Below are 27,101 nucleotides of genomic sequence, written 5' to 3'. Positions count from 1 at the left end.
CTGGTGTTGGGGGATAAGGTTATATTATGGGGTAAGTAGGATCACGGTTTGGGATTCGTATTGACGCTGGTGTTTGGGGGTAACAATATATTATGGGTAGAGTCAAGGTTGGGGATTTGAACTGGAGCTGGTGTTGGGGGATAAGGTTATATTATGGGGTAAATAGGATCACGGTTGGGGATTCGATTTGACGCTGGTGTTTGGGGTTAAGGTTGTATTATAGGGTAAATAGAGTCAAGGTTGGAGATTCGAATTGGGGCTGGTGTTTGGAGATAAGGTTATATTACTGGGTAAATAGAATCATGGATGGGGTTTCGAATTGGGGCTGATGTTTGGGGTAAGATTATATTAAAGGGTAAATAGAGTCAAGATTGGTTATTCGGATTGGGGCTGTTGTTTGGGGGTAAGCTTATATTATGGGGTAAATAGAGTCAAGATTGGGTTTTCGAATTGGGGCTGGAGTTTGAGGGTAAGTTTATATTATGGGGTAAATAGAGTCAAGATTCCGGATTCGAATTGGGGCTGGTGTTTGCGGGTAAGTTTTATATTATGGGGTAAATAGAGTCTAGGTTGGGGATTCGAATTGGGGCTGGTGTTTGGGGGTAAGATTATATTATGGGGTAAATAGAGTCAAGGTTGGGGATTCGAATTGGGCCTGGTGTTTGGTGGTAAGGTTATATTATCGGGTAAATGGAGACAAGGTTGGGTATTTGGATCATTGTCAGTGTTTGGGGGTAAGGTTATATTATGCGGTAAATAGAGTCAAGGTTGGGGATTTGAACTGGAGCTGGTGTTGGGGGATAAGGTTATATTATAGGGTAAATAGGATCACGGTTGGGGATTCGAATTGAGGCTGGTTTTTGGGGGTAAGGTTATATTACGGGATAAATAGAGTCAAGGTTGGGTATTTGGATTGGGGCTGTTGTTTGGGGGTAAGGTTATATTATGGGGTAAATAGAGTCCAGGTTGGGTATTTGGCTTGGGGCTGTTGTTTGGGGGTAAGGTTATATTCTGGGGTAAGTAGAGTAAAGGTTGGGGATTCGAATAGGGGCTGGTGTTTAGGGGTAAGGTTATATTATGGAGTAAATAGAGTCAAGGTTGGGGATTTGAATTGGGGCTGGTGTTTTGGGGGTAAGGTTATATTATGGGTTAAATAGAGTCAAGGTTGGGGATTCGAATTGGGGCTGGTGTTTGGGGGTAAGGTTATATTAAGGGGTAAATAGTGTCAAGGTTGGAGATTTGAATTGGGGCTGGTGTTTGGGGTAAGGTTATATTATGGGGTAAATAGAGACAAGGTTGGGGATTCGAGTTGGGGCTGGTGTTTGGGGTGTAAGGTTATATTATGGGGTAAATAGAGTCAAGTTTGGAAATTCGAATTGAGGCCTGTGTTTGGGGTAAGGTTATATTATGGGGTAAATAGAGTCAATGTTGGAAATTCGAATTGGGGCTGGTGTTTGGTGTAAGGTTATATTATGCGGTAAATAGGGCAAGGTTGGGGATTCGGATTAGAGCTGGTATCTGGGGTAAGGTTATATTATGGGGTAAATAGAGACAAGGTTTGGGATTCAAATTGGGGCTGGTGTTTGTGTGTGAGGTTATATTATGAGGTAAATAGAGTCAAGGTTGGGGATTCGAATTGGGGCTGGTGTTTGTGTGTGAGGTTATATTATGAGGTAAATAGAGTCAATGTTGGGGATTTGGGCTGGTGTTTGGGGGTAAGGTTTTATTATGGGGTAAGTAGAGTCAAGGTTGAGGATTCGAATTTGGGCTGGAGTTTGGGGGTAAGGTTATATTATGGGGTAAATAGAGTCAAGGTTGGGGATTTGAATTGGGGCTGGTGTTTTGGGGTAAGGTTATATTATGGGTTTAGTAGAGTCAAGTTTGGGAATTCGAATTGGGGCTGGTGTTTGGGGGTAAGGTTATATTAAGGTGTAAATAGAGTCAAGGTTGGGGATTCGAATTGGGGCTGGTGTTGGGGGGTAAGGTTATATTATGGGGTAAATAGAGACAAGGTTGGGGATTCGAATTGGGGCTGGTCTTTGGGGGTAAGGTTATATTATGGGGTAAACAGAGTCAATGTTGGAAATTCGAATTGGGGCTGGTGTTTGTTGTAAGGTTATATTATGCGGAAAATAGGGACAAGGTTGGGGATTCGAATTAGAGCTGGTATCTGGGGTAAGGTTATATTATGGGGTAAATAGAGACAAGGTTGGGGATTCGAATTGGGGCTGGTGTTTGTGGGTAAGGTTATATTATGGGGTAAATAAAGTCAAGGTTGGGGATTCGAATTGGGGCTGGTGTTTGTGGGTGAGGTTATATTATGAGGTAAATAGAGTCAAGGTTGGGGATTCGAATTGGGGCTGGTGTTTGTGTGTGAGGTTATATTATGAGGTAAATAGAGTCAATGTTGGGGATTTGGGCTGGTGTTTGGGGGTAAGGTTTTATTATGGGGTAAGTAGAGTCAAGGTTGAGGATTCGAATTTGGGCTGGAGTTTGGGGGTAAGGTTATATTATGGGGTAAATAGAGTCAATGTTGGGGTTTCGAATTGGGGCTGGTGTTTGGTGGTAAGGTTATATTATCGGGTAAATGGAGACAAAGTTAGGTATTTGGATCATTCAGTGTTTGGGGGTAAGGTTATATTATGGGGTAAATAGAGTCAAGGTTGGGGACTTGAACTGGAGCTGTTGTTGGGGGATAAGGTTATATTATAGGGTAAATAGGATCAAGGTTGGGGATTCGAATTGAGGCTGGTGTTTGGGGTAAGTTATATTATGGGGTAAATAGAGTCAATTTTGGGTATTTGGATTTGGGCTGTTGTTTTGGGGTAAGGTTATATTATGGGGTAAATTGAGTCAAGTATGGGTATGTGGATTGGGGCTGTTGTTTGGGGGTAAGTTTATATTATGGGGTAAATAGAGTCACGGTTGGGGATTCGAATTGGGGCTGGTGTTTGGGGGTAAGGTTATTTTAAGAGGTAATTAGAGTCAAGGTTGGGGATTCGAATTGGGGCTGGTGTTTGGGGGTAAGGTTATATTATGGTGTTAATAGAATCAAGGTTGGGGAATCGAAATGGGGCTGGTTTTTGGGCGTAAGGTTATATTATGGGGTAAATAGAGACAAGGTTGGGGATTCGAATTTGGGCTGGAGTTTGGGGGTAAGGTTATATTATGGGGTAAATAAAGTCACGGTTGGGGATTTGAATTGGGCTGGTGTTTTGGGGGTAAGGTTATATTATGGGTTTAGTAGATTCAAGGTTGGGGATTCGAATTGGGGCTGGTGTTTGGTGGTAAGGTTATATTAAGGGGTAAATATAGTCAAGGTTGGGGATTCGAATTCGGCTGGTGTTGGGGGTAAGGTTATATTATGGGGTAAATAGAGACAAGGTTGGGGATTCGAATTGGGGCTGGTGTTTGGGGGTAAGGTTATATTATTGGGTAAATAGTGTCAAGGTTGGAAATTCGAATTGAGGCCTTTGTTTGGAGTAAGGTTATATTATGGGGTAAATAGAGTCAATGTTGGAAATTCGAATTGGGGCTGGTGTTTGTTGTAAGGTTATATTATGCGGTAAATAGGGACAAGGTTGGGGATTCGAATTAGAGCTGGTATCTGGGGTAAGTTTATATTATGGGGTAAATAGAGTCAAGGTTGGGAATTCGAATTGGGGCTGGTGTTTGGGGATAAGGTTATATTATGGGGTAAATAGAGTCAAGGTTGGGGATTTGAACTGGAGCTGGTGTTGGAGGATAAGGTTATATCATAGGGTAAATAGGGTCACGGTTGGGGATTCGAATTGAGGCTGTTTTTTGGGGGTAAGGTTATATTACGGGGTAAATAGAGTCAAGGTTGGGTATTTGGATTGGGGCTGTTGTTTGGGGGTAAGGTTATATTATGGGGTAAATAGAGTCCAGGTTGGGTATTTGGCTTGGGGCTGTTGTTTGGGGGTAAGGTTATATTCTGGGGTAAGTAGAGTAAAGGTTGGGGATTCGAATAGGGGCTGGTGTTTGGGGGTAAGGTGATATTATGGAGTAAATAGAGTCAAGGTTGGGGATTTGAATTGGGGCTGGTGTTTTGGGGGTAAGGTTATATTATGGGTTAAATAGAGTCAAGGTTGGGGATTCGAATTGGGGCTGGTGTTTGGGGGTAAGGTTATATTATGGGGTAAATAGAGACAAGGTTGGGGATTCGAATTGGGGCTGGTGTTTGGGGTGTAAGGTTATATTATGGGGTAAATACAGTCAAGTTTGGAAATTCGAATTGAGGCCTGTGTTTGGGGTAAGGTTATATTATGGGGTAAATAGAGTCAATGTTGGAAATTCGAATTGGGGCTGGTGTTTGGTGTAAGGTTATATTATGCGGTAAATAGGGCAAGGTTGGGGATTCGGATTAGAGCTGGTATCTGGGGTAAGGTTATATTATGGGGTAAATAGAGACAAGGTTTGGGATTCAAATTGGGGCTGGTGTTTGTGTGTGAGGTTATATTATGAGGTAAATAGAGTCAAGGTTGGGGATTCGAATTGGGGCTGGTGTTTGTGTGTGAGGTTATATTATGAGGTAAATAGAGTCAATGTTGGGGATTTGGGCTGGTGTTTGGGGGTAAGGTTTTATTATGGGGTAAGTAGAGTCAAGGTTGAGGATTCGAATTTGGGCTGGAGTTTGGGGGTAAGGTTATATTATGGGGTAAATAGAGTCAAGGTTGGGGATTTGAATTGGGGCTGGTGTTTTGGGGGTAAGGTTATATTATGGGTTTAGTAGAGTCAAGTTTGGGAATTCGAATTGGGGCTGGTGTTTGGGGGTAAGGTTATATTAAGGTGTAAATAGAGTCAAGGTTGGGGATTCGAATTGGGGCTGGTGTTGGGGGTAAGGTTATATTATGGGGTAAATAGAGACAAGGTTGGGGATTCGAATTGGGGCTGGTCTTTGGGGGTAAGGTTATATTATGGGGTAAACAGAGTCAATGTTGGAAATTCGAATTGGGGCTGGTGTTTGTTGTAAGGTTATATTATGCGGTAAATAGGGACAAGGTTGGGGATTCGAATTAGAGCTGGTATCTGGGGTAAGGTTATATTATGGGGTAAATAGAGACAAGGTTGGGGATTCGAATTGGGGCTGGTGTTTGTGGGTAAGGTTATATTATGGGGTAAATAAAGTCAAGGTTGGGGATTCGAATTGGGGCTGGTGTTTGTGGGTGAGGTTATATTATGAGGTAAATAGAGTCAAGGTTGGGGATTCGAATTGGGGCTGGTTTTTGGTGTGAAAGTTATATTATGGGGTAAATAGAGTCAAGGATGGAGATTCGAATTGGGGCTGGTGCTTGGGGGTAAGGTTATATTATGGGGTAAATAGAGTCAAGGATGGGGATTCGAATTGGGGATGGTGTTTGGGGGGTAAGGTTATATTATGCGGTAAATAGGTCACTGATGGGGATTCGAATTGGGGCTGGTGTTTGCGGTAAGGTTGTATAAATTGTAAATAGAGACAAAGTTGGGGATTTGAATGGGGGCTGGTGTTTGGGGGTAAGGTTATATTATGTAAATAGAGACAAGGTTGGGGATTCGAATTGTGGCTTCTGTTTGGGGGTAATGTTATATTATGGCGTATATAGAGTCAATGTTGCGGATTCGAATTGGGGCTGGTGTTTGGGGTAAGGTTATATTATCCGGTAAATGGAGACAAGGTTGGGGATTCGGATTAGGGTCAGTGTTTGGGGATAAGGTTATATTATGGGGTAAATAGAGTCAAGGTTGGGGATTTGAACTGGAGCTGGTGTTGGGGGATAAGGTTATATTATGGGGTAAGTAGGATCACGGTTTGGGATTCGTATTGACGCTGGTGTTTGGGGGTAACAATATATTATGGGTAGAGTCAAGGTTGGGGATTTGAACTGGAGCTGGTGTTGGGGGATAAGGTTATATTATGGGGTAAATAGGATCACGGTTGGGGATTCGATTTGACGCTGGTGTTTGGGGTTAAGGTTGTATTATAGGGTAAATAGAGTCAAGGTTGGAGATTCGAATTGGGGCTGGTGTTTGGAGATAAGGTTATATTACTGGGTAAATAGAATCATGGATGGGGTTTCGAATTGGGGCTGATGTTTGGGGTAAGATTATATTAAAGGGTAAATAGAGTCAAGATTGGTTATTCGGATTGGGGCTGTTGTTTGGGGGTAAGCTTATATTATGGGGTAAATAGAGTCAAGATTGGGTTTTCGAATTGGGGCTGGAGTTTGAGGGTAAGTTTATATTATGGGGTAAATAGAGTCAAGATTCCGGATTCGAATTGGGGCTGGTGTTTGCGGGTAAGTTTATATTATGGGGTAAATAGAGTCTAGGTTGGGGATTCGAATTGGGGCTGGTGTTTGGGGGTAAGATTATATTATGGGGTAAATAGAGTCAAGGTTGGGGATTCGAATTGGGCCTGGTGTTTGGTGGTAAGGTTATATTATCGGGTAAATGGAGACAAGGTTGGGTATTTGGATCATTGTCAGTGTTTGGGGGTAAGGTTATATTATGCGGTAAATAGAGTCAAGGTTGGGGATTCGAATTGGGGCTGGTGTTTGGGGGTAAGGTTATATTAAGGGGTAAATAGTGTCAAGGTTGGAGATTTGAATTGGGGCTGGTGTTTGGGGTAAGGTTATATTATGGGGTAAATAGAGACAAGGTTGGGGATTCGAGTTGGGGCTGGTGTTTGGGGTGTAAGGTTATATTATGGGGTAAATAGAGTCAACTTTGGAAATTCGAATTGAGGCCTGTGTTTGGGGTAAGGTTATATTATGGGGTAAATAGAGTCAATGTTGGAAATTCGAATTGGGGCTGGTGTTTGGTGTAAGGTTATATTATGCGGTAAATAGGGAGAAGGTTGGAGATTCGGATTAGAGCTGGTATCTGGGGTAAGGTTATATTATGGGGTAAATAGAGACAAGGTTGGGGATTCGAATTGGGGCTGGTGTTTGTGTGTGAGGTTATATTATGAGGTAAATAGAGTCAAGGTTGGGGATTCGAATTGTTGCTGGTGTTTGTGTGTGAGGTTATATTATGAGGTAAATAGAGTCAAGGTTGGGGATTCGAATTGGGGCTGGTGTTTGGGGTGAAGGTTATATTATGGGGTAAATAGAGTCAAGGATGGGGCTTCGAATTGGGGCTGGTGTTTGCGGTAAGGGTATATAATGAGGTAAATAGAGACAAGGTTGGGGATTCGAATTGTGGCTTCTGTTTGGGGGTAATGTTATATTATGGGATGAATAGAGTCAATGTTGGGGATTTGGGCTGGTGTTTGGGGGTAAGGTTTTATTATGGGGTAAGTAGAGTCAAGGTTGAGGATTCGAATTTGGGCTGGAGTTTGGGGGTAAGGTTATATTACGGGGTAAATAGAGTCAAGGTTGGGGATTTGAATTGGGGCTGGTGTTTTGGGGGTAAGGTTATATTATGGGTTTAGTAGAGTCAAGGTTGGGAATTCGAATTGGGGCTGGTGTTTGGGGGTAAGGTTATATTAAGGGGTAAATAGAGTCAAGGTTGGGGATTCGAATTGCGGCTGGTGTTGGGGGTAAGGTTATATTATGGGGTAAATAGAGACAAGGTTGGGGATTTGAATTGGGGCTGGTCTTTGGGGGTAAGGTTATATTATGGGGTAAATAGAGTCAATGTTGGAAATTCGAATTGGGGCTAGTCTTTGTTGTAAGGTTATATTATGCGGTAAATAGGGACAAGGTTGGGGATTCGAATTAGAGCTGGTATCTGGGGTAAGGTTATATTATGGGGTAAATAGAGACAAGGTTGGGGATTCGAATTGGGGCTGGTGTTTGTGGGTAAGGTTATATTATGAGGTAAATAGAGTCAAGGTTGGGGATTCGAATTGGGGCTGGTTTTTGGTGTGAAAGTTATATTATGGGGTAAATAGAGTCAAGGATGGAGATTCGAATTGGGGCTGGTGCTTGGGGGTAAGGTTATATTATGGGGTAAATAGGTCACTGATGGGGATTCGAATTGGGGCCGGTGTTTGCGGTAAGGTTGTATAAATTGTAAATAGAGACAAAGTTGGGGATTTGAATTGGGGCTGGTGTTTGGGGGTAAGGTTATATTAAGGTGTAAATAGAGTCAAGGTTGGGGATTCGAATTGGGGCTGGTGTTGGGGGTAAGGTTATATTATGGGGTAAATAGAGACAAGGTTGGGGATTCGAATTGGGGCTGGTCTTTGGGGGTAAGGTTATATTATGGGGTAAACAGAGTCAATGTTGGAAATTCGAATTGGGGCTGGTGTTTGTTGTAAGGTTATATTATGCGGTAAATAGGGACAAGGTTGGGGATTCGAATTAGAGCTGGTATCTGGGGTAAGGTTATATTATGGGGTAAATAGAGACAAGGTTGGGGATTCGAATTGGGGCTGGTGTTTGTGGGTAAGGTTATATTATGGGGTAAATAAAGTCAAGGTTGGGGATTCGAATTGGGGCTGGTGTTTGTGGGTGAGGTTATATTATGAGGTAAATAGAGTCAAGGTTGGGGATTCGAATTGGGGCTGGTTTTTGGTGTGAAAGTTATATTATGGGGTAAATAGAGTCAAGGATGGAGATTCGAATTGGGGCTGGTGCTTGGGGGTAAGGTTATATTATGGGGTAAATAGAGTCAAGGATGGGGATTCGAATTGGGGATGGTGTTTGGGGGGTAAGGTTATATTATGCGGTAAATAGGTCACTGATGGGGATTCGAATTGGGGCTGGTGTTTGCGGTAAGGTTGTATAAATTGTAAATAGAGACAAAGTTGGGGATTTGAATGGGGGCTGGTGTTTGGGGGTAAGGTTATATTATGTAAATAGAGACAAGGTTGGGGATTCGAATTGTGGCTTCTGTTTGGGGGTAATGTTATATTATGGCGTATATAGAGTCAATGTTGCGGATTCGAATTGGGGCTGGTGTTTGGGGTAAGGTTATATTATCCGGTAAATGGAGACAAGGTTGGGGATTCGGATTAGGGTCAGTGTTTGGGGATAAGGTTATATTATGGGGTAAATAGAGTCAAGGTTGGGGATTTGAACTGGAGCTGGTGTTGGGGGATAAGGTTATATTATGGGGTAAGTAGGATCACGGTTTGGGATTCGTATTGACGCTGGTGTTTGGGGGTAACAATATATTATGGGTAGAGTCAAGGTTGGGGATTTGAACTGGAGCTGGTGTTGGGGGATAAGGTTATATTATGGGGTAAATAGGATCACGGTTGGGGATTCGATTTGACGCTGGTGTTTGGGGTTAAGGTTGTATTATAGGGTAAATAGAGTCAAGGTTGGAGATTCGAATTGGGGCTGGTGTTTGGAGATAAGGTTATATTACTGGGTAAATAGAATCATGGATGGGGTTTCGAATTGGGGCTGATGTTTGGGGTAAGATTATATTAAAGGGTAAATAGAGTCAAGATTGGTTATTCGGATTGGGGCTGTTGTTTGGGGTAAGCTTATATTATGGGGTAAATAGAGTCAAGATTGGGTTTTCGAATTGGGGCTGGAGTTTGAGGGTAAGTTTATATTATGGGGTAAATAGAGTCAAGATTCCGGATTCGAATTGGGGCTGGTGTTTGCGGGTAAGTTTATATTATGGGGTAAATAGAGTCTAGGTTGGGGATTCGAATTGGGGCTGGTGTTTGGGGGTAAGATTATATTATGGGGTAAATAGAGTCAAGGTTGGGGATTCGAATTGGGCCTGGTGTTTGGTGGTAAGGTTATATTATCGGGTAAATGGAGACAAGGTTGGGTATTTGGATCATTGTCAGTGTTTGGGGGTAAGGTTATATTATGCGGTAAATAGAGTCAAGGTTGGGGATTTGAACTGGAGCTGGTGTTGGGGGATAAGGTTATATTATAGGGTAAATAGGATCACGGTTGGGGGTTCGAATTGAGGCTGGTTTTTGGGGGTAAGGTTATATTACGGGGTAAATAGAGTCAAGGTTGGGTATTTGGCTTGGGGCTGTTGTTTGGGGGTAAGGTTATATTCTGGGGTAAGTAGAGTAAAGGTTGGGGATTCGAATAGGGGCTGGTGTTTGGGGGTAAGGTTATATTATGGAGTAAATAGAGTCAAGGTTGGGGATTTGAATTGGGGCTGGTGTTTGGGGGTAAGGTTTTATTATGGGGTAAGTAGAGTCAAGGTTGAGGATTCGAATTTGGGCTGGAGTTTGGGGGTAAGGTTATATTACGGGGTAAATAGAGTCAAGGTTGGGGATTTGAATTGGGGCTGGTGTTTTGGGGGTAAGGTTATATTATGGGTTTAGTAGAGTCAAGGTTGGGAATTCGAATTGGGGCTGGTGTTTGGGGGTAAGGTTATATTAAGGGGTAAATAGAGTCAAGGTTGGGGATTCGATTTGGGGCTGGTGTTGGGGGTAAGGTTATATTATGGGGTAAATAGAGACAAGGTTGGGGATTTGAATTGGGGCTGGTCTTTGGGGGTAAGGTTATATTATGGGGTAAATAGAGTCAATGTTGGAAATTCGAATTGGGGCTAGTGTTTGTTGTAAGGTTATATTATGCGGTAAATAGGGACAAGGTTGGGGATTCGAATTAGAGCTGGTATCTGGGGTAAGGTTATATTATGGGGTAAATAGAGACAAGGTTGGGGATTCGAATTGGGGCTGGTGTTTGTGGGTAAGGTTATATTATGAGGTAAATAGAGTCAAGGTTGGGGATTCGAATTGGGGCTGGTTTTTGGTGTGAAAGTTATATTATGGGGTAAATAGAGTCAAGGATGGAGATTCGAATTGGGGCTGGTGCTTGGGGTAAGGTTATATTATGGGGTAAATAGGTCACTGATGGGGATTCGAATTGGGGCCGGTGTTTGCGGTAAGGTTGTATAAATTGTAAATAGAGACAAAGTTGGGGATTTGAATGGGGGCTGGTGTTTGGGGGTAAGGTTATATTATGATGTAAATAGAGACAAGGTTGGGGATTCGAATTGTGGCTTCTGTTTGGGGGTAATGTTATATTATGGCGTATATAGAGTCAATGTTGCGGATTCGAATTGGGGCTGGTGTTTGGGGTAAGGTTATATTATCCGGTAAATGGAGACAAGGTTGGGGATTCGGATTAGGGTCAGTGTTTGGGGATAAGGTTATATTATGGGGTAAATAGAGTCAAGGTTGGGGATTTGAACTGGAGCTGGTGTTGGGGGATAAGGTTATATTATGGGGTAAGTAGGATCACGGTTTGGGATTCGTATTGACGCTGGTGTTTGGGGGTAACAATATATTATGGGTAGAGACAAGGTTGGGGATTTGAACTGGAGCTGGTGTTGGGGGATAAGGTTATATTATGGGGTAAATAGGATCACGGTTGGGGATTCGATTTGACGCTGGTGTTTGGGGTTAAGGTTGTATTATAGGGTAAATAGAGTCAAGGTTGGAGATTCGAATTGGGGCTGGTGTTTGGAGATAAGGTTATATTACTGGGTAAATAGAATCATGGATGGGGTTTCGAATTGGGGCTGATGTTTGGGGTAAGATTATATTAAAGGGTAAATAGAGTCAAGATTGGTTATTCGGATTGGGGCTGTTGTTTGGGGGTAAGCTTATATTATGGGGTAAATAGAGTCAAGATTGGGTTTTCGAATTGGGGCTGGATTTTGAGGGTAAGTTTATATTATGGGGTAAATAGAGTCAAGGTTTAGGATTCAAATTGGGGTTGGTGTTTGGGGGTGAGGTTATATTATAGGGTAAATAGGATCAAGTTTGTGTATTCGAATTGGGGCTGGTGTTTGGGGATAAGGTTATATTATGGGATAACTAGAGTCAAGGTTGGGGATTCGAATTGGGGCTGGTGTTTGGGGATAAGATTATATTATGGGGTAAAAAGAGTCACGGTTGGTGATTTGAACTGGGGCTGCTGTTTGTGGGTCAGGTTAGATTAAGGGGTAAATAGGGTCCTGGTTGCGGATTGGGGCTGGTGTTTGGGGGCAAGGTTATATTATGGGGTAAATAGAGTCAAGGTTGGGGATTCGAATTGGGGCTGGTGTTTGGGGTAAGGTTATATGAAGGGGTAAATAGAGTCAAGGTTGGTAATTTGAATTGTTGCTGGTTTTTGGGGGTAAGGTTATATTATGGGGTAAATAGAGTCAAGGTTGGGGATTCGAATTGGGGCTGGTGTTTGGGGGTATGGTTATATTATGGGGTAAATAGAGTCACGGTTGTGATTCGAATTAGGGCTGGTGTTTGTGGGTAAGGTTAGATTAAGGGGTAAATAGAGTCAAGGTTGGGGAATTGAATTGGGTCTGGTATTTGAGGTAAGGTTATATGATGGGGTAAATAGAGTCAAGATTGGGGATTCGAATTGTGGCTGGTGTTTGGGGGTAAGGTTATATTAAGGGTTAAATAGAGACAAGGTGGAGGATTCGAATTGCGGCTGGTGTTTGGGGGTAAGGTTATATCATGGGGTAAATAGATTCAAGGTTGGGGATTTGAATTGGGGCTCGTGTTTGGGGGTAAGGTTATGTTATGGGGTAAATAGATTCAAGGTTGGGGATTTGAATTGGATCTGGTGTTTGGGGATAAGGTTAAATTATGGGCTAAATAGATCACGGTTGGGGATTCGAATTGGGGCTGGTGTTTGGGGGTAAGGTTAGATTAAGGCGTAAATAGAGTCAAAGTTGTGGATTCGATTTGAGGCTGGTGTTTGGGAGTAAGGTTCTATTATGGGGTAAATAGAGTCAAGGTCCGGGATTCGAATTGGGGCTCGTGTTTTGGGGTAAGGTTATATTATGGGATAAATAGGATCAAGTTTGTGTATTCGAATTGGGGCTGGTGTTTAGGGGTAAGGTTATATTATGGGGCAACTAGAGTCGAGGTTCGGGATTCGAATTGGCTCCGGTGTTTCGGGGCATTGTTATATTAAGGGGTAAATAGAGTCACGGTTGGTGATTCGAACTGGGGCTGGTGTTTGTGGGTCAGGTTAGATTAAGGAGTAAATAGAGCATTGGTTGCGGATTGGGGCTGGTGTTTGGGGGCAAGGTTATATTATGGGGTAAATAGAGTCAAGGTTGGGGATTCGAATTGGGGCTGGTGTTTGGGGGTAAGATTATATTAAGGGGTAAATAGAGTCAAGGTTGGGGATTCGAATTGGCTCCGGTGTTTCGGGGCAAGGTTATATTATGGGCTAAATAGAGTCACGGTTGGTGATTCGAACTGGGGCTGGTGTTTGTGGGTCAGGTTAGATTAAGGGGTAAATAGAGTCATGGTTTCGGATTGGGGCTGGTGTTTGGGGGCAAGGTTATATTATGGTGTAAATAGAGTCAAGGTTGGGGATTCGAATTGGGGCTGGTGTTTGGGGGTAAGGTTATATTATGTGGTAAATAGATTCAAGGTTGTGATTCGAATTGGGTCTGGTGTTTGGGGGTAAGGTTATATTAAGGGGTAAATAGAGTCAAGGTTGGGGATTCGAATTGGGCCTGCTGTTTGGGGGTAAGGTTATATTATGGGGTAAATAGGATCAAGTTTGTGTATTCGAATTCGGGCTGGTGCTTGGGGGTAAGGTTGTATTATGGGGTAAATAGAGTCAAGTTTGTGATTCAAATTGGGGCTGGTGTTTGGGGGTATGGTTATATTATGGATAAATAGTGTCAAGGATGAGGATTCGAATTGGGGCTGGTGTTTGTGTGTAAGGTTATATTAAGGGGTAAATAGAGTCAAGGTTGGGGATTCGAATTGGGGCTGCTGTTTGGGGTTAAGATTATATTATGGGGTAAATAGAGTCAAGGTTGGAGATTCGATTTGGGGCTGGTGTTTGGAGATAATGTTATATTATGGGGTAAATAGAGTCAAGGATGAGGATTCAAATTGGGGCTGTTGTTTGGGATAAGATTATGTTAAAGGGTAAATAGAGCCAGGGTTGGGTATTCGAACTGGTGTCTGTGCCTGGGGGTAAGGTTATATCATGTGATAAATAGAGTCAAGGTTGGGTATTCTGATGGGGGCTGGTGTTTGGGGGTAAGGTTATATTATGGGGTAAATAGAGTCAAGGTTGGGAATTCGAATTGGGGCTGGTGTTTGGGGGTAAGGTTATATTATGGGATAAATAGAGTCAAGGTTGGGGATTCGAATTGGGCCTGGTGTTTGGTGGTAAGGTTATATTATCGGGTAAATGGAGACAAGGTTGGGTATTTGGATCATTGTCAGTGTTTCGGGGTAAGGTTATATTATGAGGTAAATAGAGTCAAGGTTGGGGATTTGAACTGGAGCTGGTGTTGGGGGATAAGGTTATATTATAGGGTAAATAGGATCACGGTTGGGGATTCGAATTGAGGCTGGTTTTTGGGGGTAAGGTTATATTAGGGGGTAAATAGAGTCAAGGTTGGGTATTTGGATTGCGGCTGTTGTTTGGGGGTAAGGTTATATTATGGAGTAAATAGAGTCCAGGCTGGGTATTTGGATTGGGGCTGTTGTTTGGGGGCAAGGTTATATTCTGGGGTAAGTAGAGTAAAGGTTGGGGATTCGAATTGGGGCTGGTGTTTCGGGGTAAGGTTATATTATGGGGTAAATAGAGTCAAGGTTGTGATTCGAATTAGAGCTGGTGTTTGGGGGTATGGTTATATTATGGGGTAAATAGAGTCACGGTTGGGGATTCGAATTGGGGCTGGTGTTTGTGGTTACGGTTAGATTAAGGGGTAAATAGAGTCAAGTTTGGTGAATTGAATTGGGGCTGATGTTAGTGGTAAGGTCATATTAAGGGGTAAATAGAGTCAAGGTTGGGGACTCGAATTGGGGCTGTTGTTTGGGGATAAGGTTATATTATGGGGTTAATAGGATCACGGTTGGGGATTCGAATTGGGGCTGGTGTTTCCGATTAAGGTTATATTATGGTGTAAATAGAGTCAATGTTGTGGACCTGAATTGGGGCTGGTGTTTGGGGCTAAGATTATATTATGGGGTAAATGGAGTCAAGGTTGGAGATTCGAATTGGGGCTGGTGTTTGGAGATAAGGTTATATGATGGGGTAAATAGTGTCAAGGATGGGGATTCGAATTGGGGCTGTTGTTTGGACTAAGATTATATTAAAGGGTAAATAGAGCCAGGGTTGGTTATTCGAACTGGGGTCTGTGCTTGGGGGTAAGGTTATATCATGTGATAAATAGAGTCAAGGTTGGGTATTCAGATAGGGGCTGGTGTTTTGGGGCAAGGTTATATTATGGGGTAAATAGAGTCTTGGTTGGGGATTCAAATTGGGGCTTGGGTTTGTGGGTAAGGTTATATTATTGGGTAAATAGAGTCATGGTTGGGAATTCGAATTGGGGCTGGTGTTTGTTGGTAAGGTTAGATTAAGGGGTAAATAAAGTCAAGGTTGGGCAATTGAATTGGGGCTGGTGTTAGGGGTAAGGTTATATTATGCGGTAAATAGAGTCAAGGTTGGGAATTCGATTTGGGGCTGGTGTTTGGGCATAATGTTATATTATGGGGTAAATAGAGTCAAGGATGGGGATTCGAATTGGGGCTGGTGTTTGGGGGGATGGTTATATTATGGGGTAAATAGAGTCAAGGTAAGGGATTCGCTGCTGGTGTTTGGGGGTAAGGTTATATTAAGGGGTAAATAGAGTCAAAATTGGGGATTCAATTTGGGGCTGGTGTTTGGGGGTAAGGTTATATTAAGGGGTAAATAGAGTCAAGGTTGGGAATTTGAACTGGGGCTGGTGTTTGTGGGTCAGGTTAGATTAAGGGGCAAATAGAATCATGGTTGCGGATTGGTGCTGGTGTTTGGGGGCAAGGTTATATTATGGGGTAAATAGAGTCAAGGTTGGGGATTCGAATTGGGGCTGGTGTTTGGGGGTAAGGTTTGATTAAGGGGAAAATAGAGTCAAGGTTGGAGATTTGAATTGGGGCTGGTGTTTGGGTATAAGGTTATATTAAGGGGTAAATAGAGTCAAGGTTGGGGATTCGAATTGGTGCTGGTGTTTGGGGGTAAGGTTATATTAAGGGGTAAATAGAGTCAAGCTTGGGGATTCGAACTAGGGCTGGTGTTTGGGGGTAAGGTTATATTATGGGGTAAATAGAGTCAAGGTTGTGATTTGAATTGGGGCTGGTGTTTGGGGGTGAGGTTATGTTATGCGGAAAATAGAGTCACGGTTGTGGATTCAAATTGGGGCTGGTGTTTGTGGGTAAGGTTAGATTTAGGGGTAAATAGAGTCAAGGTTGGGGAATTGAATTGGGGTTGGTATTTTGGGGTAAGGTTATATTATGGGGTAAATAGAGTCAAGATTGGGGATTCGAATTTGGGCTGGAGTTTGGGGGTAAGGTTATATTATGGGGTAAATAATTTCAATGTTCTGGATTCGAATTGGGGCTGGTGTTTGGTGGTAAGGTTATATTGAAGGGTAAATAGAGTCAAGGTGGGGGATTCGATTTGCGGCTGGTGTTTGGGTGTAAGTTTATATTATGGGGTAAATAGATTCAAGGTTGGGGATTCGAATTTGGGCTGGTGTTTGGGGGTATGGTTATATTATGGGGTAAATTCAGACAAGGTTGGGTATTTGGATTGGGGTCAGTGTTTGGGGATAAGGTTATATTACGGGGTAAATAGAGTCAAGATTGGGGATTCGAATTTGGGCTCGAGTTTGGGGAGAAGGTTATATTATGGGGTTAATAGGATCACGGTTGGGGATTCGAATTGGGGCTGATGTTCCGGGTTAAGGTTATATTATGGTGTAAGTAGCGTCAATATTGTGGACTTGAATTGGGTATGGTGTTTGGGGGTAAGATTATATTATGGGGTAAATAGAGTCAAGGTTGGAGATTCGAATTGGGGCTGGTGTTTGGAGATAACGTTATATTATGGGGTAAATAGAGTCAAGGATTGGGATTCAAATTGGGACTGTTGTTTGGGATAAGATTATATTAAAGGGTAAATAGAGCCAGGGTTGTGTATTCGAACTGGGGTCTGTGCCTGGGGGTAAGGTTATATCATGTGATAAATAGAATCAAGGTTGGGTATTCGGATGGGGGCTGGTGTTTGGGGGTAAGGTTATATTATGGGGTAAATAGTGTCAAGGTTGGAAATTCGAATTGAGGCCTTTGTTTGGAGTAAGGTTATATTAGGGGGTAAATAGAGTCAATGTTGGAAATTCGAATTGGGGCTGGTGTTTGTTGTAAGGTTATATTATGCGGTAAATAGGGACAAGGTTGGGGATTCGAATTAGAGCTGGTATCTGGGGTAAGGTTATATTATGGGGTAAATAGAGACAAGGTTGGGGATTCGAATTGGGGCTGGTGTTTGGGGGTAAGGTTATATTATGGTGTAAATAGAATCAAGGTTGGGGATTCGAATTGGGGCTGGTTTTTGGGCGTAAGGTTATATTATGAGGTAAATAGAGACAAGGTTGGGGATTTGAATGGGGGCTGGTTTTCGGGGTAAGGTTATATTATGGGGTAAATAGAGACAAGGTTGGGGATTCGAATTGGGGCTTCTGTTTGGGGGTAATGTTATGGGGTAAATAGTGTCAATGTTGGGGATTCGAATTGGGGCTGGTGTTTGGTGGTAAGGTTATATTATGGGGTAAATGGAGACAAAGTTGGGTATTTGGATCATTCAGTGTTTGGGGGTAAGGTTATATTATGGGGTAAATAGATCAAGGTTGGGGATTTGAACTGGAGCTGGTGTTGGGGGATAAGGTTATATTATAGGGTAAATAGGTTCAAGGTTGGGGATTCGAATTGAGGCTGGTGTTTGGGGTAAGTTATATTAAGGGGTAAATAGAGTCAAGTTTGGGTATTTGGATTTGGGCTGTTGTTTGGGGGTAAGGTTATATTATGGGGTAATTCGAGTCAAGTATGGGTATGTGGATTGGGGCTGTTGTTTGGGGGTAAGGTTATATTATGGGGTAAATAGAGTCAAGGTTGGTTATTCGGATTGGGGCTGTTGTTTGGGGGTAAGGTTATATTCTGGGTAAGTCGAGTCAAGGTTGGGGATTCGAATTGGGGCTGGTGTTTGGGGATAAGGTTATATTATGGTGTAAATAGAATCAAGTTTGGGGATTCGAATTGGGGCTGGTTTTTGGGCGTAAGGTTATATTATGAGGTAAATAGAGACAAGGTTGGGGATTCGAATTGGGGCTGGTGTTTGGGGATAAGGTTATATTATGGTGTAAATAGAATCAAGTTTGGGGATTCGAATTGGGGCTGGTTTTTGGGCGTAAGGTTATATTATGGGGTAAATAGGTCAAGGTTGGGGATTTGAACTGGAGCTGGTGTTGGGGGATAAGGTTATATTATAGGGCAAATAGGATCAAGGTTGGGGATTCGAATTGAGGCTGGTGTTTGGCGTAAGGTTATATTATGGGGTAAAGAGAGTCAAGTTTGGGTATTTGGATTTGGGCTGTTGTTTGGGGTAAGGTTATATTATGGGGCAAATAGAGTCAAGGTTGGGTATTTGGATTGGGGCTGTTGTTTGGGGGTAAGGTTATATTCTGGGGTAAGTGCAGTCAAGGTTGGGGATTCGAATTGGGGCTGGTGTTTAGGGGTAAGCTTATATTATGGGGTAAATAGAGTCAAGGTTGGGGATTCGAATTGTCGCTGGGGTTTGTGGGTAAGGTTATATTATGGGGTAAATAGAATCACGGTTGGGGATTCGAATTGGGGCTGGTTTTTGGGGGTAAGTTTATTTTAAGAGGTAATTAGAGTCAAGATTGGGGATTCGCATTGGGGCTGGTGTTTGGGGGTAAGTTTATATTATGGGTTAAATAGAGTCAAGGTTGGGGATTCGAATTGTCGCTGGGGTTTGTGGGTAAGTTTATATTATGGGGTAAATAGAATCACGGTTGGGGATTCGAATTGGGGCTGGTTTTTGGGGGTAAGTTTATTTTAAGAGGTAATTAGAGTCAAGGTTGGGGATTCGAATTGGGGCTGGTGTTTGGGGGTAAGGTTATATTATGGTGTAAATAGAATCAAGGTTGGGGATTCGAATTGGGGCTGGTTTCTGGGCGTAAGGTTATATTATGAGGTAAATAGAGACAAGGTTGGGGATTTGAAAGGGGGCTGGTTTTCGGGGTAAGGTTATATTATGGGGTAAATAGAGACAAGGTTGGGGATTCGAATTGTGGCTTCTGTTTGGGGATAATGTTATATTATGGGGTAAATAGTGTCAATGTTGGGGATTCGAATTGGGGCTGGTGTTTGGTGGTAAGGTTATATTATCGGGTAAATGGAGACAAAGTTGTGTATTTGGATCATTCAGTGTTTAGGGGTAAGGTTATATTATGGGGTAAATAGGTCAAGGTTGGGGATTTGAACTGGAGCTGGTGTTGGGGGATAAGGTTATATTATAGGGTAAATAGGTTCAAGGTTGGGGATTCGAATTGGGGCTGGTGTTTGGTGGTAAGGTTATATTATCGGGTAAATGGAGACAAAGTTTGGTATTTGGACCATTCAGTGTTTGGGGGAAAGGTTACATTATGGGGTAAATAGAGTCAAGGTTGGGGATTTGAACTGGAGCTGGTGTTGGGGGATAAGGTTATATTATAGGGTCAATAGGATCAAGGATGGGGATTCGAATTGGGGCTGGTGTTTGGGGGTGAGGTTATATTATGGTGTAAATAGAATCAAGGTTGGGGATTCGATTTGGGGCTGGTTTTTGGGCATAAGGTTATATTATGAGGTAAATAGAGACAAGGTTGGGGATTTGAATGGGGGCTGGTTTTCGGGGTAAGGTTATATTATGGTGTAAATAGAATCAAGGTTGGGGATTCGAATTGGGGCTGGTTTTTGGGCGTAAGTTTATATTATGCGGTAAATAGAGACAAGGTTGGGGATTTGAAAGGGGGCTGGTTTTCGGGGTAAGGTTATATTATGGGGTAAATAGAGACAAGGTTGGGGATTCGAATTGTGGCTTCTGTTTGGGGGTAATGTTATATTATGGGGTAAATAGTGTCAATGTTGGGGATTCGAATTGGGGCTGGTGTTTGGTGGTAAGGTTATATTATCGGGTAAATGGAGACAAAGTTGTGTATTTGGATCATTCAGTGTTTAGGGGTAAGGTTATATTATGGGGTAAATAGGTCAAGGTTGGGGATTTGAACTGGAGCTGGTGTTGGGGGATAAGGTTATATTATAGGGTAAATAGGTTCAAGGTTGGGGATTCGAATTGGGGCTGGTGTTTGGTGGTAAGGTTATATTATCGGGTAAATGGAGACAAAGTTTGGTATTTGGACCATTCAGTGTTTGGGGGAAAGGTTACATTATGGGGTAAATAGAGTCAAGGTTGGGGATTTGAACTGGAGCTGTTGTTGGGGGATAAGGTTATATTATAGGGTCAATAGGATCAAGGATGGGGATTCGAATTGGGGCTGGTGTTTGGGGGTGAGGTTATATTATGGTGTAAATAGAATCAAGGTTGGGGATTCGATTTGGGGCTGGTTTTTGGGCGTAAGGTTATATTATGAGGTAAATAGAGACAAGGTTGGGGATTTGAATGGGGGCTGGTTTTCGGGGTAAGGTTATATTATGGGGTAAATAGAGACAAGGTTGGGGATTCGAATTGTGGCTTCTGTTTGGGGGTAATGTTATATTATGGGGTAAATATTGTCAATGTTGGGGATTCGAATTGGGGCTGGTGTTTGGTGGTAAGGTTATATTATCGGGTAAATGGAGACAAAGTTGGGTATTTGGATCATTCAGTGTTTGGGGGTAAGGTTATATTACGGGGTAAATTGGTCAAGGTTGGGGATTTGAACTAGAGCTGGTGTTGGGGGATAAGGTTATATTATAGGGTAAATAGGTTCAAGGTTGGGGATTCAAATTGGGGCTGGTGTTTGGTGGTAAGGTTATATTATCAGGTAAATGGAGACAAAGTTTGGTATTTCGACCATTCAGTGTTTGGGGGAAAGGTTACATTATGGGGTAAATAGAGTCAAGGTTGGGGATTCGAATTGGGGCTGGTGTTTGGGGGTAAGTTTATGTTATGGGGTAAATAGAGTCAAGGTTGGGGATTCGAATTGTCGCTGGGGTTTGTGGGTAAGGTTATATTATGGGGTAAATAGAATCACGGTTGGGGATTCGAATTGGGGCTGGTTTTTGGGGGTAAGTTTATTTTAAGAGGTAATTAGAGTCAAGGTTGGGGATTCGAATTGGGGCTGGTGTTTGGGGGTAAGGTTATATTATGGGGTAAATAGAGTCAAGGTTGGGGATTTGAATTGGGCCTGGTGTTTGGGGGTAAGGTTATATTATGGGGTAAATAGAGTCAAGGTTGGGGATTCTAATTTTCACTGGGGTTTGTAGGTACGGTTATATTATGGGGTAAATAGAGTCACGGTTGGGGATTCGAATTGGGGCTGGTGTTTGGGGGTAATGTTATATTATGGGGTAAACAGAGTCAATGTTGGGGTTTCGAATTGGGGCTGGTGTTTGGTGGTAAGGTTATATTATCGGGTAAATGGAGACAAAGTTAGGTATTTGGATCATTCAGTGTTTGGGGGTAAGGTTATATTATGGGGTAAATAGAGTCAAGGTTGGGGATTTGAACTGGAGCTGTTGTTGGGGGATAAGGTTATATTATAGGGTAAATAGGATCAAGGTTGGGGATTCGAATTGAGGCTGGTGTTTGGGGTAAGTTATATTATGGGGTAAATAGAGTCAAGTTTGGGTATTTGGATTTGGGCTTTTGTTTGGGGTAAGGTTATATTATGGGGTAAATAGAGTCAAAGTTTGGTATTTGGATTGGGGCTGTTGTTTGGGGGTAAGGTTATATTCTGGGGTAAGTACAGTCAAGGTTGGGGATTCGAATTGGGGCTGGTGTTTGGGGGTAAGTTTATGTTATGGGGTAAATAGAGTCAAGGTTGGGGATTCGAATTGTCGCTGGGGTTTGTGGGTAAGGTTATATTATGGGGTAAATAGAATCACGGTTGGGGATTCGAATTGGGGCTGGTTTTTGGGGGTAAGTTTATTTTAAGAGGTAATTAGAGTCAAGGTTGGGGATTCGAATTGAGGCTGGTGTTTGGGGTAAGTTATATTAAGGGGTAAATAGAATCAAGTTTAGGTATTTGGATTTGGGCTGTTGTTTGGGGGTAAGGTTATATTATGGGGTAAATCGAGTCAAGTATGGGTATGTGGATTGGGGCTGTTGTTTGGGGGTAAGGTTATATTATGGGTTAAATAGAGTCAAGGTTGGTTATTCGGATTGGGGCTGTTGTTTGGGGGTAAGGTTATATTCTGGGGTAAGTCGAGTCAAGGTTGGAGATTCGAATTGGGGCTGGTGTTTGGGGGTAAGGTTATATTATGGTGTAAATAGAATCAAGTTTGGGGATTCGAATTGGGGCTGGTTTTTGGGCGTAAGGTTGTATTATGAGGTAAATAGAGACAAGGTTGGGGATTTGAATGGGGGCTGGTTTTCGGGGTAAGGTTATTTTATGGGGAAATAGAGACAAGGTTGGGAATTCGAATTGTGCCTTCTGTTCGGGGTAATGTTATATTATGGGGTAAATAGAGTCAGTTTTGGGCATTCGAATTGGCGCTGGTGTTTGGTGGTAAGGTTATATTATTGGGTAAATGGAGACAAAGTTGGGTATTTGGATCATTCACTGTTTGGGGGAAAGGTTACATTATGGGGTAAATTGAGTCAAGGTTGGGGATTTGAACTGGAGCTGGTGTTGGGGGATAAGGTTATATTATAGGGTAAATAGGATCAAGGTTGGGGATTCGAATTGAGGCTGGTGTTTGGCGTAAGGTTATATTATGGGGTAAAGAGAGTCTAGTTTGGGTATTTGGATTTGGGCTGTTGTTTGGGGTAAGGTTATATTATGGGGTAAATAGAGTCAAGGTTGGGTATTTGGATTGGGGCTGTTGTTTGGGGGTAAGGTTATAATCTGGGGTAAGTGCAGTCAAGGTTGGGGATTCGAATTGGGGCTGGTGTTTGGCGTAAGGTTATATTATGGGGTAAAGAGAGTCAAGTTTGGGTATTTGGATTTGGGCTGTTGTTTGGGGTAAGGTTATATTATGGGGTAAATAGAGTCAAGGTTGGGTATTTGGATTGGGGCTGTTGTTTGGGGGTAAGGTTATATTCTGGGGTAAGTGCAGTCAAGGTTGGGGATTCGAATTGGGGCTGGTGTTTGGGGGTAAGCTTATATTATGGGGTAAATAGAGTCAAGGTTGGGGATTCGAATTGTCGCTGGGGTTTGTGGGTAAGTTTATATTATGGGGTAAATAGAATCACGGTTGGGGACTCGAATTGGGGCTGGTTTTTGGGGGTAAGTTTATTTTAAGAGGTAATTAGAGTCAAGGTTGGGGATTCGAATTGGGGCTGGTGTTTGGGGGTAAGGTTATATTATGGTGTAAATAGAATCAAGGTTGGGGATTCGAATTGGGGCTGGTTTTTGGGCGTAAGTTTATATTATGAGGTAAATAGAGACAAGGTTGGGGATTTGAAAGGGGGCTGGTTTTCGGGGTAAGGTTATATTATGGGGTAAATAGAGACAAGGTTGGGGATTCGAATTGTGGCTTCTGTTTGGGGGTATTGTTATATTATGGGGTAAATAGTGTCAATGTTGGGGATTCGAATTGGGGCTGGTGTTTGGTGGTAAGGTTATATTATCGGTAAATGGAGACAAAGTTGTGTATTTGGATCATTCAGTGTTTGGGGGTAAGGTTATATTATGGGGTAAATAGGTCAAGGTTGGGGATTTGAACTGGAGCTGGTGTTGGGGGATAAGGTTATATTATAGGGTAAATAGGTTCAAGGTTGGGGATTCGAATTGGGGCTGGTGTTTGGTGGTAAGGTTATATTATCAGGTAAATGGAGACAAAGTTTGGTATTTGGACCATTCAGTGTTTGGGGGAAAGGTTACATTATGGGGTAAATAGAGTCAAGGTTGGGGATTTGAACTGGAGCTGTTGTTGGGGGATAAGGTTATATTATAGGGTCAATAGGATCAAGGATGGGGATTCGAATTGGGGCTGGTGTTTGGGGGTGAGGTTATATTATGGTGTAAATAGAATCAAGGTTGGGGATTCGATTTGGGGCTGGTTTTTGGGCGTAAGGTTATATTATGAGGTAAATAGAGACAAGGTTGGGGATTTGAAAGGGGGCTGGTTTTCGGGGTAAGGTTATATTATGGGGTAAATATTGTCAATGTTGGGGATTCGAATTGGGGCTGGTGTTTGGTGGTAAGGGTATATTATCGGGTAGATGGAGACAAAGTTGGGTATTTGGATCATTCAGTGTTTGGGGGTAAGGTTATATTATGGGGTAAATAGAGACAAGGTTGGGGATTCGAATTGGGGCTGGTGTTTGGGGTGTAAGGTTATATTATGGGGTAAATACAGTCAAGTTTGGAAATTCGAATTGAGGCCTGTGTTTGGGGTAAGGTTATATTATGGGGTAAATAGAGTCAATGTTGGAAATTCGAATTGGGGCTGGTGTTTGGTGTAAGGTTATATTATGCGGTAAATAGGGCAAGGTTGGGGATTCGGATTAGAGCTGGTATCTGGGGTAAGGTTATATTATGGGGTAAATAGAGACAAGGTTTGGGATTCAAATTGGGGCTGGTGTTTGTGTGTGAGGTTATATTATGAGGTAAATAGAGTCAAGGTTGGGGATTCGAATTGGGGCTGGTGTTTGTGTGTGAGGTTATATTATGAGGTAAATAGAGTCAATGTTGGGGATTTGGGCTGGTGTTTGGGGGTAAGGTTTTATTATGGGGTAAGTAGAGTCAAGGTTGAGGATTCGAATTTGGGCTGGAGTTTGGGGGTAAGGTTATATTATGGGGTAAATAGAGTCAAGGTTGGGGATTTGAATTGGGGCTGGTGTTTTGGGGGTAAGGTTATATTATGGGTTTAGTAGAGTCAAGTTTGGGAATTCGAATTGGGGCTGGTGTTTGGGGGTAAGGTTATATTATGGGGCAAATAGAGTCATGGTTGGGGATTCGAATAGGGGCTGGTGTTTGGGGGTAAGGTTACATTATGGGGCAAATAGCATCACGGTTGGGGATTCGAATAGGTGCTGGTCTTTGGGGTAAGGTTAGATTAAGGGGTAAACAGAGTCAATGTTGGAAATTCGAATTGGGGCTGGTGTTTGTTGTAAAGTTATATTATGCGGTAAATAGGGACAAGGTTGGGGATTCGAATTAGAGCTGGTATCTGGGGTAAGGTTATATTATGGGGTAAATAGAGACAAGGTTGGGGATTCGAATTGGGGCTGGTGTTTGTGGGTAAGGTTATATTATGGGGTAAATAAAGTCAAGGTTGGGGATTCGAATTGGGGCTGGTGTTTGTGGGTGAGGTTATATTATGAGGTAATTAGAGTCAAGGTTGGGGATTCGAATTGGGGCTGGTTTTTGGTGTGAAAGTTATATTATGGGGTAAATAGAGTCAAGGATGGAGATTCGAATTGGGGCTGGTGCTTGGGGGTAAGGTTATATTATGGGGTAAATAGAGTCAAGGATGGGGATTCGAATTGGGGATGGTGTTTGGGGGGTAAGGTTATATTATGCGGTAAATAGGTCACTGATGGGGATTCGAATTGGGGCTGGTGTTTGCGGTAAGGTTGTATAAATTGTAAATAGAGACAAAGTTGGGGATTTGAATGGGGGCTGGTGTTTGGGGGTAAGGTTATATTATGTAAATAGAGACAAGGTTGGGGATTCGAATTGAGGCTGTTTTTTGGGGGTAAGGTTATATTACGGGGTAAATAGAGTCAAGGTTGGGTATTTGGATTGGGGCTGTTGTTTGGGGGTAAGGTTATATTATGGGGTAAGTAGAGTAAAGGTTGGGGATTCGAATAGGGGCTGGTGTTTGGGGGTAAGGTGATATTATGGAGTAAATAGAGTCAAGGTTGGGGATTTGAATTGGGGCTGGTGTTTTGGGGGTAAGGTTATATTATGGGTTAAATAGAGTCAAGGTTGGGGATTCGAATTGGGGCTGGTGTTTGGGGGTAAGGTTATATTATGGGGTAAATAGAGACAAGGTTGGGGATTCGAATTGGGGCTGGTGTTTGGGGTGTAAGGTTATATTATGGGGTAAATACAGTCAAGTTTGGAAATTCGAATTGAGGCCTGTGTTTGGGGTAAGGTTATATTATGGGGTAAATAGAGTCAATGTTGGAAATTCGAATTGGGGCTGGTGTTTGGTGTAAGGTTATATTATGCGGTAAATAGGGCAAGGTTGGGGATTCGGATTAGAGCTGGTATCTGGGGTAAGGTTATATTATGGGGTAAATAGAGACAAGGTTTGGGATTCAAATTGGGGCTGGTGTTTGTGTGTGAGGTTATATTATGAGGTAAATAGAGTCAAGGTTGGGGATTCGAATTGGGGCTGGTGTTTGTGTGTGAGGTTATATTATGAGGTAAATAGAGTCAATGTTGGGGATTTGGGCTGGTGTTTGGGGGTAAGGTTTTATTATGGGGTAAGTAGAGTCAAGGTTGAGGATTCGAATTTGGGCTGGAGTTTGGGGGTAAGGTTATATTATGGGGTAAATAGAGTCAAGGTTGGGGATTTGAATTGGGGCTGGTGTTTTGGGGGTAAGGTTATATTATGGGTTTAGTAGAGTCAAGTTTGGGAATTCGAATTGGGGCTGGTGTTTGGGGGTAAGGTTATATTAAGGTGTAAATAGAGTCAAGGTTGGGGATTCGAATTGGGGCTGGTGTTGGGGGTAAGGTTATATTATGGGGTAAATAGAGACAAGGTTGGGGATTCGAATTGGGGCTGGTCTTTGGGGGTAAGGTTATATTATGGGGTAAACAGAGTCAATGTTGGAAATTCGAATTGGGGCTGGTGTTTGTTGTAAAGTTATATTATGCGGTAAATAGGGACAAGGTTGGGGATTCGAATTAGAGCTGGTATCTGGGGTAAGGTTATATTATGGGGTAAATAGAGACAAGGTTGGGGATTCGAATTGGGGCTGGTGTTTGTGGGTAAGGTTATATTATGGGGTAAATAAAGTCAAGGTTGGGGATTCGAATTGGGGCTGGTGTTTGTGGGTGAGGTTATATTATGAGGTAATTAGAGTCAAGGTTGGGGATTCGAATTGGGGCTGGTTTTTGGTGTGAAAGTTATATTATGGGGTAAATAGAGTCAAGGATGGAGATTCGAATTGGGGCTGGTGCTTGGGGGTAAGGTTATATTATGGGGTAAATAGAGTCAAGGATGGGGATTCGAATTGGGGATGGTG

Source organism: Carcharodon carcharias, chromosome 24 (assembly GCF_017639515.1).
Source record: "Carcharodon carcharias isolate sCarCar2 chromosome 24, sCarCar2.pri, whole genome shotgun sequence".
Classification (NCBI taxonomy): domain Eukaryota; kingdom Metazoa; phylum Chordata; class Chondrichthyes; order Lamniformes; family Lamnidae; genus Carcharodon; species Carcharodon carcharias.
This window is presented reverse-complemented; position numbering follows the sequence as displayed.